Here is a 14,705-nt window from a genome sequence, read left to right as displayed (position 1 = left end):
ACAGACTAAGTCGAGCCCAAACGAAGTCCAGCGAAGTCCAGAGTGCCCAGACGTTACAAGTTGAAGTGGAGTCTGAATTGAATCGTGTCCCACAACGAATCTAGTGACCCACTCACAGGTAAGCCCTTAAGTACCCTAAGGAAAGGGTTGGGATGATTCAGGGGACCCTCCCAGGGGAGAGTTTGGACAGTGGGGAGGACTGCCATGTCCTTTGTTCAGTTTCGCGCCAGAGCGGGAGCCAACAGCTCCCAGAGCTGGTTTGAACTGGACTATGCAAGGAGGCACCAAATGTGCCCCTCAAGCAGACTGAGTGGCGCTGGCAAGCACACCCACCCAACACTACTACACTAAATCCTGTCTGGAATGTGGTCACACCCCCCTGTGACAGGATACCTATTGTTCTGCCTTCCCCTGCTCGAGTTTGGCTCAGCAGCAGGAGGGCAGAATTGTGTCTCTGGTCGGCAGCAGCCTCACACTTGGAACCAAGCATCCTGCCTTCAGGATTGCAAAGGCCTGGTATAGGGGTGACTTATAGGTTTTAAGTGCAGTTAACCTAGATATAGGAAACCTATATGTTTGAGGCATATGAGCTGCAGATTACACACTATGTATAGATCGCCATCTGGTGTTGGGCCCGGATGTTTGCACTTGTTTTTGTCCTGGAAAGTCTTTGGAAGTCACGAGGTATGTGACTCCTCCTTTGGATCATAGTGCGCATGGGCATCGGCTCCATCCTCAGATTGTTTTTTTCCGCCATCGGACTCGGATGTGTTTCTCGCGCTCCAGTTCGGAATCGTTACCCGTTTTTCTTTCGACGCGCAATCCTCCCCTTTTCGACAGTATTGTCTCGATCGCGTTTCCCAATCCACGCGACTCTCAACTTCGCAGTCTTCGATTCCGGTGGTCGACGAAGGCCTTCGGGCCTACCTGGACCTTATCATCTGGCTCATGGAAAGGACGCCATTCAAAAAGTGTCCTCGATGTGGGTCGATGTTTCCCCACACCGATCTGCATGAGGTGTGCAACCTCTGCCTCTCACCGGAGCACGAGGCCAGAGACTGTCCAGCTTGCGCCTCTTTCCGCTCCAAGAAGACGATTCGGGACCGACGAGCTAGAAGAACCATGGCTCGATCGTCGTCTTCGATCACCGACGACATCTTCCAAGAGGGCGTCGATGTGCCAGAGCAGGGGCGTTTCGAAGAAGGCCTCGTTAGCGCATCCGAAGCCGATGACTCCGACGTTGAGGACATCACTCCAGCACACAGGGTCGTGAGTACAGACGTCGACCCAGACCCCAACCCCCCCTCCCCACATCATCAAAAAAGGCTTCGGTCATAACTTCGCCTTCGGCCCAGGTGCACAGAGAGATTGCTTCCCATGCTCCGCCTCTGGGCCCGGTAAAGAACCCTACTAAGCCTTCAAGTGACTCGGGCTCCTGTCAGCCTACCCTCGGTGCCGAAAAACATACACCGAAAAAGAAGCCATCCTCTTACTCATCCACGCTGAGCGCTGCTTCGACATCCAAGCACTCGGCTTCGAAGACTGGCACCGGCTCCTCGACACCGACAAGACACTCGGAGCCGACCAAAAAACTGCCACCGAAGGGCCCCGACTCCCATGCTTCGAAGCCGAAAAAGACCTCGGAACCGAAAAAACAACAGGTTCCATCTTCCAAATACACTGCAAAACCGCACGGTTCCAAACCCAGAACCGCTACCGAGTCGGCGCCGAAAAAGCCTACGGCACCAACACCATCGGCACCGAAGGATCTGCCCCCCCACAGAAGAACTGTTTTGCCCAGATCCTACTCAAAAAAACTCTTGTAGAGGATCCTAAGACTGGTCACTTGATCCTTAGCTTCAAGAAGCGACCACTAGATACGCCTGCACCGGCTCCACCACCTAAAAAGAGAGATTTTGCTACCTCTCCATTAAGGATACCTTCTCCTCTTCCTCCTCCTCCTCCACCATCACCATACCGCTCTCCTACACCATCCCCTACTCCAGTAGATGATGATGATGACACCTCTTATGATGCAGGGGGGTGCGGACGATCAACCACTAGGGGAACCTACTCCTACTGGCTCCCCATACCCCTGGGATGATTATAGCATCCGAGACGTCCCTAACGTCCCACAAGAGGACATCTCCCCCCCCCCCCCCCCCCCCCTCCCCAGAGGACACTATGGGCTTTAACCAGCTCTTACACAGAGCTGCCCACTACCATGGGGTTGATCTAAGCATGCACCAGAGGTCAGGGCTCGAGTCATCAACCCTAGAATCGAAAAAAAGTATAAGGTTGCCCCTACTGATCCAGCCTACATTAAAAGCCCCGCACCACTAGACTCCCTTGTAGTCTCCAATGTGCGAAAAAGAGCCAATTCCCAATCAGGTGAAGCACCACCACCAGATAAGGAGTCTAAACTCCTGGACGCCTCTGGCAAACGAACGGCGTCACAGGCGGCAAACATATGGCACATTGCCAATACTCGAGCGCTGTTAGCTAGGTGTGACAGGGCACATTATGATGAGCTTGAGTCCATAATACAGCACCTCCCAGACTAGTATAAAAATAGGCCCTATGAACTTATACAACAAGGTAAAACCATTACTAACACCTCCATCCGTTGTGCCTTAGATGTAGCAGATACCACCTCAAGGGCAATAAACACCAGTGTCCTCTTGCGTAGGCATGCCTGGCTATGCATTTCAGGGTTCAAACCTGAAGTCCAGAGTTCCATACTCAGTCAACCATTCGATGAGCAATACCTATTTGGCCCTAATGTTGATGTAGCCATTGAAAAAATGAAGAAGGATACAGACACAGCCAAATCTATGGGAGCCTTGCAGTCGCAAGCTCCCAGATGTTCCTTTCGTCGCTCATCCTTCAGAAGCACCACTAGAGGCTAATCCTCGGATAGCCCCTCCACTTCTTACAAAGCTCCCACCCTATCCACTTTACTAGAGGTTACTAAAGAGGTGGTTACAGGGGGAATAACAACAAAGGCAGAGGCAAAACCAACAACTCCCGCTCTGCCCCCACCCAATGACTTCCCTACACTTCCCCCAGACCACTCCACTCGGGGGAAGACTCCAACAATTCCTTCCTGTCTAGACCAACACCACTTCAGACAGGTGGGTGCAACCGATAATTCAATCAGTCTCGAACTTACATCTAACCCCCCAAACATACCACCCAAACAGCTTCCAATGTCACAACAACATTTGTTACTGCTAAAGCAGGAGCTAAACTCCCTCCTACAAAAAAGTGCAATAGAACCAGTTCCCTTGCACTAACAAAACAAGGGAGTTTACTCCCTGTATTTTCTCATACCAAAAAAGGACGGCTCTCTAAGGCCTATTCTAGACCTCAGACCCCTAAACCTATACATACTCAGACCATTTCCACATGGTCACACTCCAGCAGGTCCTTCCTCTGCTTTTACAGGGCGACTTCCTTGCTTCCCTAGACCTCAAGGATGCCTATTTCCACATTCCCATTCACAACGCTCACAGGAAGTATCTCAGATTTGTAGTGGACGGTCAGCACTATCAATTCAAAGTACTCCCATTCGGAGTCACAACAGCACCACAAGTGTTTACCAAGTGCCTAGCGGTGGTGGCAGCACACCTAAGAAGACAGCACATCCACGTCTTCCCGTATCTGGACGACTGGTCCATAAAAGCCAGCTCATACAACCAGTGTGTACAACACACTCACGCTACTATTCAACAACTTCACGACCTGGGGTTCACAGTAAACCACGCCAAGTCCCAACTGCAACCGTCCCACACACTATAATACCTCGGTGCCATAATAGACACCTCAAGGGCGCTAGCCTATCCCAGTCCCGTCAGGATAACAAGCATGCAGGCTCTTCTCACCGAATTCCAAGCGCAACACTCTCTTCCAGCTCGAGTGTTCATGCAACTCATAGGGATGATGGCCTCTAGTATATTCATAGTGCCTCATGCAAGACTCCAGATGCGTCCTCTCCAGGAGTGCTTAGCACGCCAATGGAACCAGGCTCAAGGTCAGTTAACAGATCTGGTGTTGGTAGACAGTCGCACTCATCGCTCTCTGCAGTGGTGGATCACCAAAAACCTTTCCAAAGGGCGACCGTTCCTGGAGCCGGTTCCTCAAAATAGTTATGACAGCGGACGCATCGCTCTCCGGCAGGCGAGCTCACCTACTACATAACACCATGCAGGGCAGGTGGACACCTCAACAAAAGTTACTCCACATCAACCACCTGGAGTTACTAGCCATATTCCTAGCCTTAAAAGCATTTCAAAAACACATATCAGGCAAGGCTGTCTTCGTCCGCACAAACAAGATGACAGCCATGTACTACATACAAAAACAATGCGGGACACACTCTCTGAAGCTCTCTCAGCTAGCACAGAACATGTGGAGGTGGGCTATACCTCAGAACATTTTTCTCCTAGCCCAACATGTCCCAGGAGTCCAAAACACCATAGCCGATCTGTTGGGCCGTCAAACACAACAGATCCACGAATGGGAACTTCATTCACAAGTTCTTCAACTGTTTTTTAAAATGTGGGGGCAACCACAGATAGACCTCTTCGCCACCCATGAAAACGCCAAATGCCCAAGCTTCACCGCCAGATATCCACACGCATTGTCCAAAGGCAATGCGATATGGATGAACTGGTCAGGCAGATTTGCTTACGCTTTTCCGCCTTGCCCACTCATTCCACTAGTGGTGCGCAAACTACAGCAACATTCCTTAACTCTCATTCTAGTTGCTCCAACTTGGGCCAGACAACTGTGGTGAACCACATTGCTGGAACTCTCCGTAGTTCCGCACCAGAAGTTACACCTCGCTTCACGCCTCTTAACCCAGAACCATGGAGAGATCAGACACCCGGACCCAGTTCAGCTCAACCGGGCGATCTGGCTCCTGAGGTCCTAGAATTCGGTTACCTTAACCTTCCCCCTGACTGTATGAACGTCATTAAAGAAGCGTACCACTAGAGTATGCTATGCAGCCAAGTGGAAACGTTTTGTAATATATTGTCATAACAACAACACCAGTCCCTTAGATGTGTCTATCCAACACATCATAGGCTACTTACTACACCTCCAAAGATGCAACGTAGCCTACACGTCTGTTAGACTGCGTTTTGCGGCCATGTTATGTTATGATTTGTCCACTTGTAACACGCTCAGCTACTCGTAAGTATCCCGGCGCGAAACCCGAGGGGAGAGGAGAGCCAATCACGCAAAGAGATGTTTTGAGCTTCCTTTTGAATACTGCAAGCTCGTGAGTAAGGTGAAGATCAGAGGGAAGAGCATTCCAGGCCTTGCTGGCTTTAACCACCAGAGAACAGCCCCGACCCTCTGGAGTTTAAAGCGCTGAACCGAAGCAAGACAGAGGGACGAAGAGCGCAAGGCCCGCGAAGGGACATAAAAGGAAAAACGCCTCTGGAGATAGATGCGGCCCTGACCGTGGAGAGCTAGAAGGGCCAGGACCAAGAATTTAAACTTGATCCTGGCCGCCACGGGTAGCCAGTGAAGAGAGTGAAGGTGAGAAGTGACACTCTTCCTAGACGAAATGCCCAGAAGCAATCTGGCCGCCGTGTTCTGGACCACCTGCAGTTTTTTAATCATGTGCCATAGCAGCATATTTACAAAATAGACAACATCTATCACTTTTCAGAGTACCTGCCATAAAAGCCTTTATGGAGGGTCTCAAAAGAATAATTCCCCCCAGAGTACCACCTTCACCTGTGTGGAATTTAAACATCGTTCTCACAAGACTAATGGGGCCTCCATTTGAACCTCTACATAAATGTGAGCTACAATTCTTAACATGGAAAACTGCTTTCCGAGTAGCCATTACTTCTCTACGAAGAGTTAGCGAACTACAAGCACTAAGCATTCAGGAACCCTTGCTGCAGATGCATCATAATAAGGTTGTTCTCCGAACTAATCCTAAATTCCTTCCTAAAGTCATTTCTACCTTCCACCTCAATCAATCTGTGGAGCTGCCCGTATTCTTCTCGCAGCCACAAACAGTCGCAGAAAGAGCTCTTCACACCTTAGATGTCAAAAGAGCATTGCTTTACTACATCGAGAGAAGACAACCCTTTCGTAAGACCAAACAACTATTCGTGTCTTTCTCACCACCACACAAGGGCAACCCCATATCAAAATCTGGGATAGCTAGGTGGATTGTTAAATGCATACAAATTTGCTACCACAAAGCAAAACGTACATGATCTGTTCCTCCTAAAGCCCACTCTACACGAAAGATGGGGGCTTCCATGGCATTTTTAGGGAACATTCCCTTAGATGATATCTGCTGAGCAGCTACATGGTCTACACCGCACACATTCACAAAAGACTATTGTGTAGATGTGCAAACTAAAAAACAAGCTAGTGTGGGCCAGGCTGTACTCAAAACACTATTTAAAACTACTGCAACAGATACTGGTGGTCGCCGCTATGAGCGAGTACTGCTATACAATCTATGCATAGTGTGTAATCTGCAGCTCATATGCCTCGAACGGGAAATGCTACTTACCAGTATGTATCTGTTCTTGGCATGTAGAGCTGCAGATCTACACATGCCCACCCGCCTCCCCGGCTACCTTTATCTGTTTCAGTATTATCTTATTTAGATACAGCATATATGGGCATCCTGCCTGTTTCTTACAAAGCTCCATCATTTCCCTGCTGGCGAAAAACAATCTGAGGATGGAGCTGATGCCCATGCGCTCTATGATCCAAAGGAGGAGTCACATACCTCGTGACTTCCAAAGACTTTCCAGGACAAAAACAAGTGCAAACATCCGGGCCCAACACCAGATGGCGATCTATGAATAGTGTGTAGATCTGCAGCTCTACATGCCAAGAACAGATGTATACTGTTAAGTAGCATTTCCCCTTTCGTAAGTGGTGCAAGCACCAGCTTACACAGGCTGCAATGGCAGGCCTGTAGTTACAGTTTGAATGGTCTCCCATTGGTGGCATAATACATGCTTCAGTCCATTGGGGACCTCTGGGGTACCTATGACCTGGGTACCTTAGTACCATATACTAGGGACTGATAAGGGTACCCCCGTAGCCAATCTGGGATGTACCCAAGTACTGAACATAACAATTTAGGGAAGAAAGCAGTGAGACTGATTAGCAGGTTCCCAGTCAGACTAGTCAAAAACAGCTCAGCACCAGGCAAAAAGTGGGGGGTAACCATAAAAGCAGATCTTACTTTCCTACAATGTGTTTCTGTAAATCTCAGGGTACTATTAACATCAGTAGCAATGCTAGCTATGTAAAAGGCTCTTGCTCTTTTAAGTGCTTCGTTTCAACTATTTGTAATGATGTCAATATATTGGTCAAGTTTTTATTTCTTGACTATTTCAAAGCACTTGCGTATTTATTTACTTGTGGGCTAAAGTAACAATTGGATTACCAGTTTACTAGTTCTCATTTGTACTTAAATCAAAGACCATGAGCTAAATAGTGAATTCTTTAATGCATATTTTCTGATGGATACTTCAGACTTAATATTTCTCCCATTTAGAATCTCTCCCATGTACCAGACTTTAGCCGGGAGTTTTCAAAGCAGTGCCGCTAGGTGGCCCTGTGTAGCTCTGCATTTGCCTAGTTCTATGCTGAAAGCGGTGGAGCGGAACTGCATTTAATTTCCACGCTTGCTTATCGAGGTTAATTCTTAGAATCTCTCCCATGTACCAGACTTGAGCCGGGAGTTTTCAAAGCAGTGCCGCTAGGTAGCCCTGTGTAGCTCTGCATTTGCCTAGTTCTATCCTGAAAGCGGTGGAGCGGAACTGCATTTAATTTCCACGCTTGCTTATCGAGGTTAATTCTTTTCAATATGTGCCTTAGAACATGGATCTGGAGATTTGCTCCCTCTTTTGTTGGTTGACGAATTCTTCCAAATTGCTTTTCCAGTGTGCAAGGGAACAATATCCCCACTAAAGAGTAAAGGGTCCAAACTGCTGAGATAGTTGTAAACAGATGTGGGTGTGGCACCAGCATAAAGTGTGCTTTTAGGTTGGGGTTTACATCCAAGTGGTGTGAAGAATGTGCCCTCATGCACCCAAAGGCGAACCGAGACAGCAAAGCTGTATGTTTCTGAACACTGAAAAAGGTCCAGATCTTGCATAAGTCCTCCTGCTATAAGTTGAGAGCAAGCATAAGTTGCTGTAGGAATCAACCCCACCCCTCTGCCCAAAAAGAAGTCCTTACTGAGGTTTTGCACAATGGACCAGCCTCATCTGAGCACTTACCTCCATTTAATTAAGCCTTTTCTGATGCCTGCAGCCTCATCCCGAAGGGCCCCCCCAACCACTACCGGAACTGGTGAGAAGAACCCGACACAAAAGGACCCCCTGCACCCGCAGCTCCTGAGTTCTGAAGTGCCCAACTGATGGTGTCCTTTTGTCCAGTAACTCTTCATCTTCATCCTCCATTCATGGGTTCCCTTCGTCCAGTGATCTGGCTCCAGCGTACAGTCTTTTTTGTGACCGACATCCTCCATTGAAAAGAATTGGGCTCCCTACACCTCCTGAGCACCCTATATCATGCGGCCTCTGCACCGCTGGTGGTGTGGACTTGGTGCCAACCTGGCACACCCCTTTACCCTGACCTTAACCCTAGGAGCTTGGCTCCTGAAACAGAGTAGCCTGTTCATGAGCAGGCCCCAACCAAGGTGGCTAACATTGCTACCCTGCACCCGGCCGCTCCAGTGCCACTGCCCCTTGAGTGCCAACCTGAACCTTGGTTCTACCCGCCACAACTCCAATTAGGAAACCGTGTACTTACCTACAAACTTAACTCTTCGTTTTTCTCCGTAGGACTGAATGGTGGGTTTTCTCTGGAAATTCATCTGGGTTGAGCTGTCTTGTACTGCAACAAAAAGTAACTTAGTGCCTTCACCAGAGTTAACCTGTTTCCAAATGTCCTGTGTTGCTTGAACTCTGTTAGGAGTGCAATTCATGCTAAACTAGGAAAATAGTCTCAAAGTAATCTACTGGTAATCTCATGTGCTTTTGAACTGTTTTCTCAACTGCAAAAGTAATCTGAATGTTCCTACAAGTCGAGTGTTCACTGTATTTTTGAAAAGTAACATTGTATGAAGAGTTTCACTTACCTGCTACTAAGTAAATCTTGGTTCTAGAAATAAAACAATAAAATAACTTTTTATACTAACAATTGGTCTGGCTTTAGTCTTTGAGTGTGTGACATCATTTACCTGGGTGTGTACAACAAATGCTTAATTCTACTCTCCTGATAATCCTTGCTGCTTAATCCCTCTACCACAGAAGAGAGTAAGGTATTTTCCACTTTCGCCTCTGCTATACCTTTGGGGATCCACTGGACTCTGCACACTATACCTTACTTTGGTATAGTATATACAGCGCCAGCTTCCTACACTAGATTACTAGTTAGTCCCCAGTTTATTCTAACACACAATCCTTCAGTTTAGCTGGAGTACGAATGATCCTTCCCAATCTTTCCAGTCTTTCCACCCAACCCCATAATCTTCCCAAACTTCTTGAATTTTCTTTGAGGCATCTACCCTCATGTCCTGCATAACTTTTTGTCAATGTCCATGTGGAAGCATTTCTAGAGTGCAAACTGTTACTCCAGGGTGTGTCCTGGCACTAATGCAGATAAAGACTTACTAGGGGGTATAGGGGTCAGTGTCAGTTTTTTGGGAAAATACATAATTTTAACTTTTTCCCGTAATAGAAGTATAGCTTTGGTGCGTCTAAGTTCCAGGGGAAGTTTATTCCATAGAGAGGGGCCTAAGAAGGAAAAGGATCTGACCCCGGCCCTTGCCTTATTGAGAGGCAGAACTTTGGCTAGACCGGTTTGCGGAGCGTTAATTTCTAGGGTGAGTGTAGAACCTAATTCTTGCTCGTAAGTATCATGGCCTGCCCCATGTAAAGCTTTATGGATGAGGAGTAAGATCTTAAAAATGAGCCTCTTCCTGATCAGAAGCCTATGCAGATCACTAAGAAGTCGAGATACATGAATATTCGGAGGCAGACAGAATATTGTTCGAGCGGCTGCGTTCTGAACCATCTGCAGCTCATCGATCAGGTACTCAGGCATGCCCAGATACAATAAATTGCCATAGTCCAATCTTGATGTGATCAAAGCCTGGACCACCTGTTGTCTTGCCGTCAGAGACCGGAGATAAAGGATCTTTCTCAGCATACCTAGTAAGGCAAAAACAGGTTTCCCACCACTGCATTGACCTGTGATCAAAACAAGAGTTGTCCATCAAACTTAATACCTACATTTTTGCCTGACGTGGTGTGGGTAAATGATGGAGGGAAATCCTTCGGCCATAAGGTATGCCATATTTCCTCTGCTTCTAGTTCAAAGAAGAGGAGCTCAGTCTTTCCAGGCATTACATTTCACTTGATTGGAGGAAAGCCATTGGAAAACTTTGGCAAGACCGTTTCTAATTTTCTCACCTGGGAATTCTTCATTATTGTTCCAAGAAAACAGTAATTGGGCGTCATCAGCATACAACGCATCCTTAGCCCCCAGTGCTTCTGCCAGGCCTGTCACGGGAGAAATAAATATTAAACAGTGTAGGGCTCAGGGCAGAGTCCTGTGGCATGCCAACCTTCAGCTTTCAGGGTGCAGCTAAAAAAGGAGGGCACCACACCTCTTGTCCTCCCTCTTCGAGAAAGGATGCTAACCAATTCCAGGCCTGTCGTTTAATTCCAACGGACTTGAGACGCCCCTTTAGGGTGTGATGAGGGATAGTGTTGAACACTGCAGACAGATCCAACATGACCAGCAGTGCCCTGCCTCCTGCATCGAGGCTAAGTCTGATGAAATCGACCACCTCCACCAATACTGTCTCAGTGCTGAAATTGAAGTGGAACCCGGATTGGCTAGTGTGTAGCAGGTTGTTGGTTTAAAGATATAAGGAAAGCTGCTGGTTGACGTGTTTTTTGAGAACCTTTGAGAGAGCTGGAAGTAGAGAATTGGCCGGGGCTGTGGGGTCGGCCTGAGGTTTTGTCAGAAGCGGCACATTTTTAGTCTGCTTCCATGTTTTGGGAACAGTAGCCGACGAGAGGGAGGTATTGATAAGATGGTTTACGAGAGGATTGATGGCCTCGGCTCCCCGGGATGGGAGGTTAGCAGGGCAGGGATCAGATGGTGAGCCTGATTTAAGACTTCCTAAACCTAACCGAGGCTCCTCCAGAGAGACTTGAGAAAAGGTCTCTACAGAAGTGGTCTTGTCATAGGTGTGAATGTCTTGCTGAATAGTTCAGGGATTTCCCCCTCCCCTGCTCCCGTCAGGAATTGTCACTGCCCCACTAATGCCAGAGACTCCGTATCTCCTCCCTGGAGTGGGGGAGACTGGCTTGAATTGTTGCAATAGCCTCTTGAAAGAAGTGAGCCAGTTGTTCACACCATTCCAGGGTCGGTAGTTGTTGGCCTTTACAGGTTTCTGGGTAGGTGAATGATTTGACAATTTTGAAGACCTCTTTGGCTTGATTGCTGGCATTTAAAATACTGGCCTCAAAAGAAAGTTTTTTTTGCCATCTTAATTTCTTTGTGATATTTTCTTAGTGCTGCATTTTACTCGGTTTTGGCAGTAGGACAGTATGCCACCCTCCATTGTCTCTCCCAGTGCTTGCACTCTAGTTTGCTCTCTTTAAGGGAGTGGTGTAGGAAAGTGCCCATTTTTGCATGGTTGATGTCCACTTCTTGCCTGTTGTTGATGCTCTTTGACTAAATGTGCCCTGGGTGCCTGCCAACCAGGTACCCAAGGCCTATGTTCTTTCCCTAAAACTGCACTGTTGCAAGCCCAATTGGCAACTCTCTGGTCACATGTAAGTCCCTTGTAAAAGGTACCATGGGTACCAATGGCACATATGGCACGGTGACCAGGGAAGGCCCCTAAAGACTGCAGCACATATTGTACAGGGCCTTTAAAGGCCCTGTACCTCAAAACACACACACTGTAGTTGCAGGCTGTGTGTTTTGTTACAAAGCAAAGTGAAGAGTTGACATGGCTACCTACAATCCACTGCCATGGCATAGGTAAGCCACTCCTCTAGTTGGATGCACTATCCCACTGGTGAGGGTTCAAACTCCACAGCACCAAAATGGCTTTACTGAAATCTGTGAAGTTTAATATCAAACTTCTCAGCACATTAAATCCACACTGATGCCAGTGTGGGATTTAATGCCAAAAGTACTCAGATGGCATCTTAGAGATGCCAGCTGAAAAACGACCTAACTCTAGTGTTCTGAGTGACTGGCTGTTCGCCAGCTGCCTCCCCCAGACATTTTTCTGGACCCCTGGATCGAGAGCCTCCTGCTCTCGGGGTCCTGAAACAAAGCACATCCTGGGCATAGGTGCCAAGCCTCCTCCCCCAGGATAAGCAGGGTCGACGAAGGTGAAGCTTCAAAGGCTTGCCACCTTTGTGAGCTGACCCAGCCATTCGCTTCTCCCAGCAACTGGCCCCCACTGATTCTGACCCCCACTTTGGGCGCGAAAATCGGCAGGAAAACAGAGATAGGAGGAGAGGTGTGCCCACTTTGCCAACCCCACCCTTCAGGTGGGGGAGGAGAGGCGAATCACAACTCTGCCCCCACCATCTTGAAGATGGGGGGGGGGGGCAGCCAACCAGAGTGAGGCTTATGCCCCCCCTCCCACTGGAAGGTGGCATAATAGGGGGTGTACCCACCCCAAGGAAGGGACCCATTGGTCTCAACATTTACTGACCTGAAACACCTCTATCCGTAACCTTGCCTCCTCAGACAAAGATGAAGGACCGAAGAGCCGTGCTGAAGAAGAGGACACCAACTAACTTGGCCCCAGCCCTACCGGCCTGTCCCAACCTCTACGTGCTCCAAAGGAATCCCGGTGTGTCCAGCAACCCCCCAGAGAACCTGCCCTGCCGTTGTCTCCCATGAACACCGGATTTGCTCACCAACAAACTCTGGCTCCAGCCGAATCTCCGAGTCTGCACCACTCTGCACTCGATGCCCCCAGCCCGAGTTTGAGCGGCCCAACACCATGAGTAGGTATCACCAGCGATCCTGACCCGGGATCCAGTGATCCCTGACCTGCTTCAAGTCTCTTGACGATGCCTGTAGCCCCCATCTGGAGGATCCCCGAGCCGGTAAGAAAAACCCAACGCCTCAAGACACCCCTGCATCCGACACTCCACGGCCTTGGGTGGCCCAATCAAGGGGGTCCAGGCATCCCCCAGCTTCCCGACTTACCTCTCCAACCGGTGGTCACCTCCTGAAGACCTTCGTGCCTGAGCCTGTAGTGTGTGTTTGTGACCAAAGAATCCCCCTTGAAACCAACAGAGCACCCAATGCCAATCTAGCACCCTGTACCTGACCGCCCTTGTGGGTGCCCCTTGTGTGCTAAATTGGATCCTCTTTGCCCTGAGCTAAACCCTAGGAGCTTTGCTCCCACATGCAAGTTGTGTGCCCGTGAGCTGCCACCAACCTGAGGCCCTCTACCCCGTTTGGATAACATTGGGCTTCAGCACTCTGCATCCGGCAGCCCTAGTGCCGCCGAGGGTGCTCTTTAAGTGCATCCTTGACCCTGGGGAATCCACGGTTCTAACCCTAGAGACTCAACTCTCAAGACCAATTACTCACCTTTAAACCGATAACTTGATTTTCTCCAATAGGAGTGCATTGATTGTTTTTCTGTGGAAATAGTTATAAGTGTGGAGTTGAAAAGTGTATGAAACTAAAACTGTGTGTTCGAGGCATGTGCGCTTTAGATTCTCATGCTTTGCATACTCCTGCCATCTAGTGTTGGGTCCGGATGTTTGCAAGTTGTTTTTCTTCGAAGAAGTCTTTCCATTCACAAGGTAAGGTGACTCCTCCTTTCGGTGATAGCGTGCATCAGCATTGACTCCATTGCTAGATTGTTTTCTTTCCGCCATCTGGTTTGGACGTGTATTGCGGCGCTCTAATTAGCAACCATTAATCGGGATCCCTTTGGTGCGTAATTTACTCTACCCTAGTCTGTATTGTTTCCGATCGCATCCCCGCATTTTCGTTTTGAAATCTAAGTAAATCTTATCTATATTATCTAAATAAAACTCAAACCGCAGCCTTCGGGCTTACCTTTTTCCTCGGCATCTACTTCAAGAACCAGCGTCCAACCTTCTGCTGATGGAACGGCCGCCATTTTAATTCTGTCCTCGATGCCACTTCAGATAGCCGCATACTGACCAGCATACGGTCTGTAACCTCTGTCTCTCCCCGGAGCATAAAGAAGACTGTGACACGTATCAGTTTTGCCATTAAAAAAAGACTGCTGGAATGTCAGGCTCGATGGAGAAGACATGCAGTGACAAAGTATCCAGGACACCCCTGATATCTTCGGTGAGGACATCGAGCAGGAAGAAATGGCAGCAAAGGAAGAAGAGGCCTTCTCCTTCCAGGACCCCGATTCTGAATTGGAGATCAAACTAGAGTCCCAAGAAGTTCCAGCTGGAAAGGTGCCGTGAGTACCAAAGCCCCTTTGCCCACCAAACCCACTCCAACAAAATAAAAGGTTATTGGCCCACCACTGTCAACAGGCCATGGTCTGCACCGAGACTCTGATTCAGACACCTGGCCTTCTGGCTCGGCACCTAAACAGAAAGTCAAGCATTCTGGCTCGGCCTGAGCTGAGATGATACCCCTCTGTTTCCGAAACATCT

At 48.5% G+C, this 14,705-nt stretch overlaps 1 protein-coding gene across 7 annotated transcripts in view; it reads left to right on the top strand.

Annotated features, from left to right (window-relative positions):
- Positions 1-14,705, top strand: part of RBM33 (RNA binding motif protein 33) — a 594,498-nt gene that overhangs the window by 330,849 nt on the left and 248,944 nt on the right. The window lies entirely within an intron of this gene.

Source organism: Triturus cristatus, chromosome 10 (genome assembly GCF_964204655.1).
Source record: "Triturus cristatus chromosome 10, aTriCri1.1, whole genome shotgun sequence".
Classification (NCBI taxonomy): Eukaryota; Metazoa; Chordata; class Amphibia; order Caudata; family Salamandridae; genus Triturus; species Triturus cristatus.
This window is presented reverse-complemented; position numbering and strand designations above follow the sequence as displayed.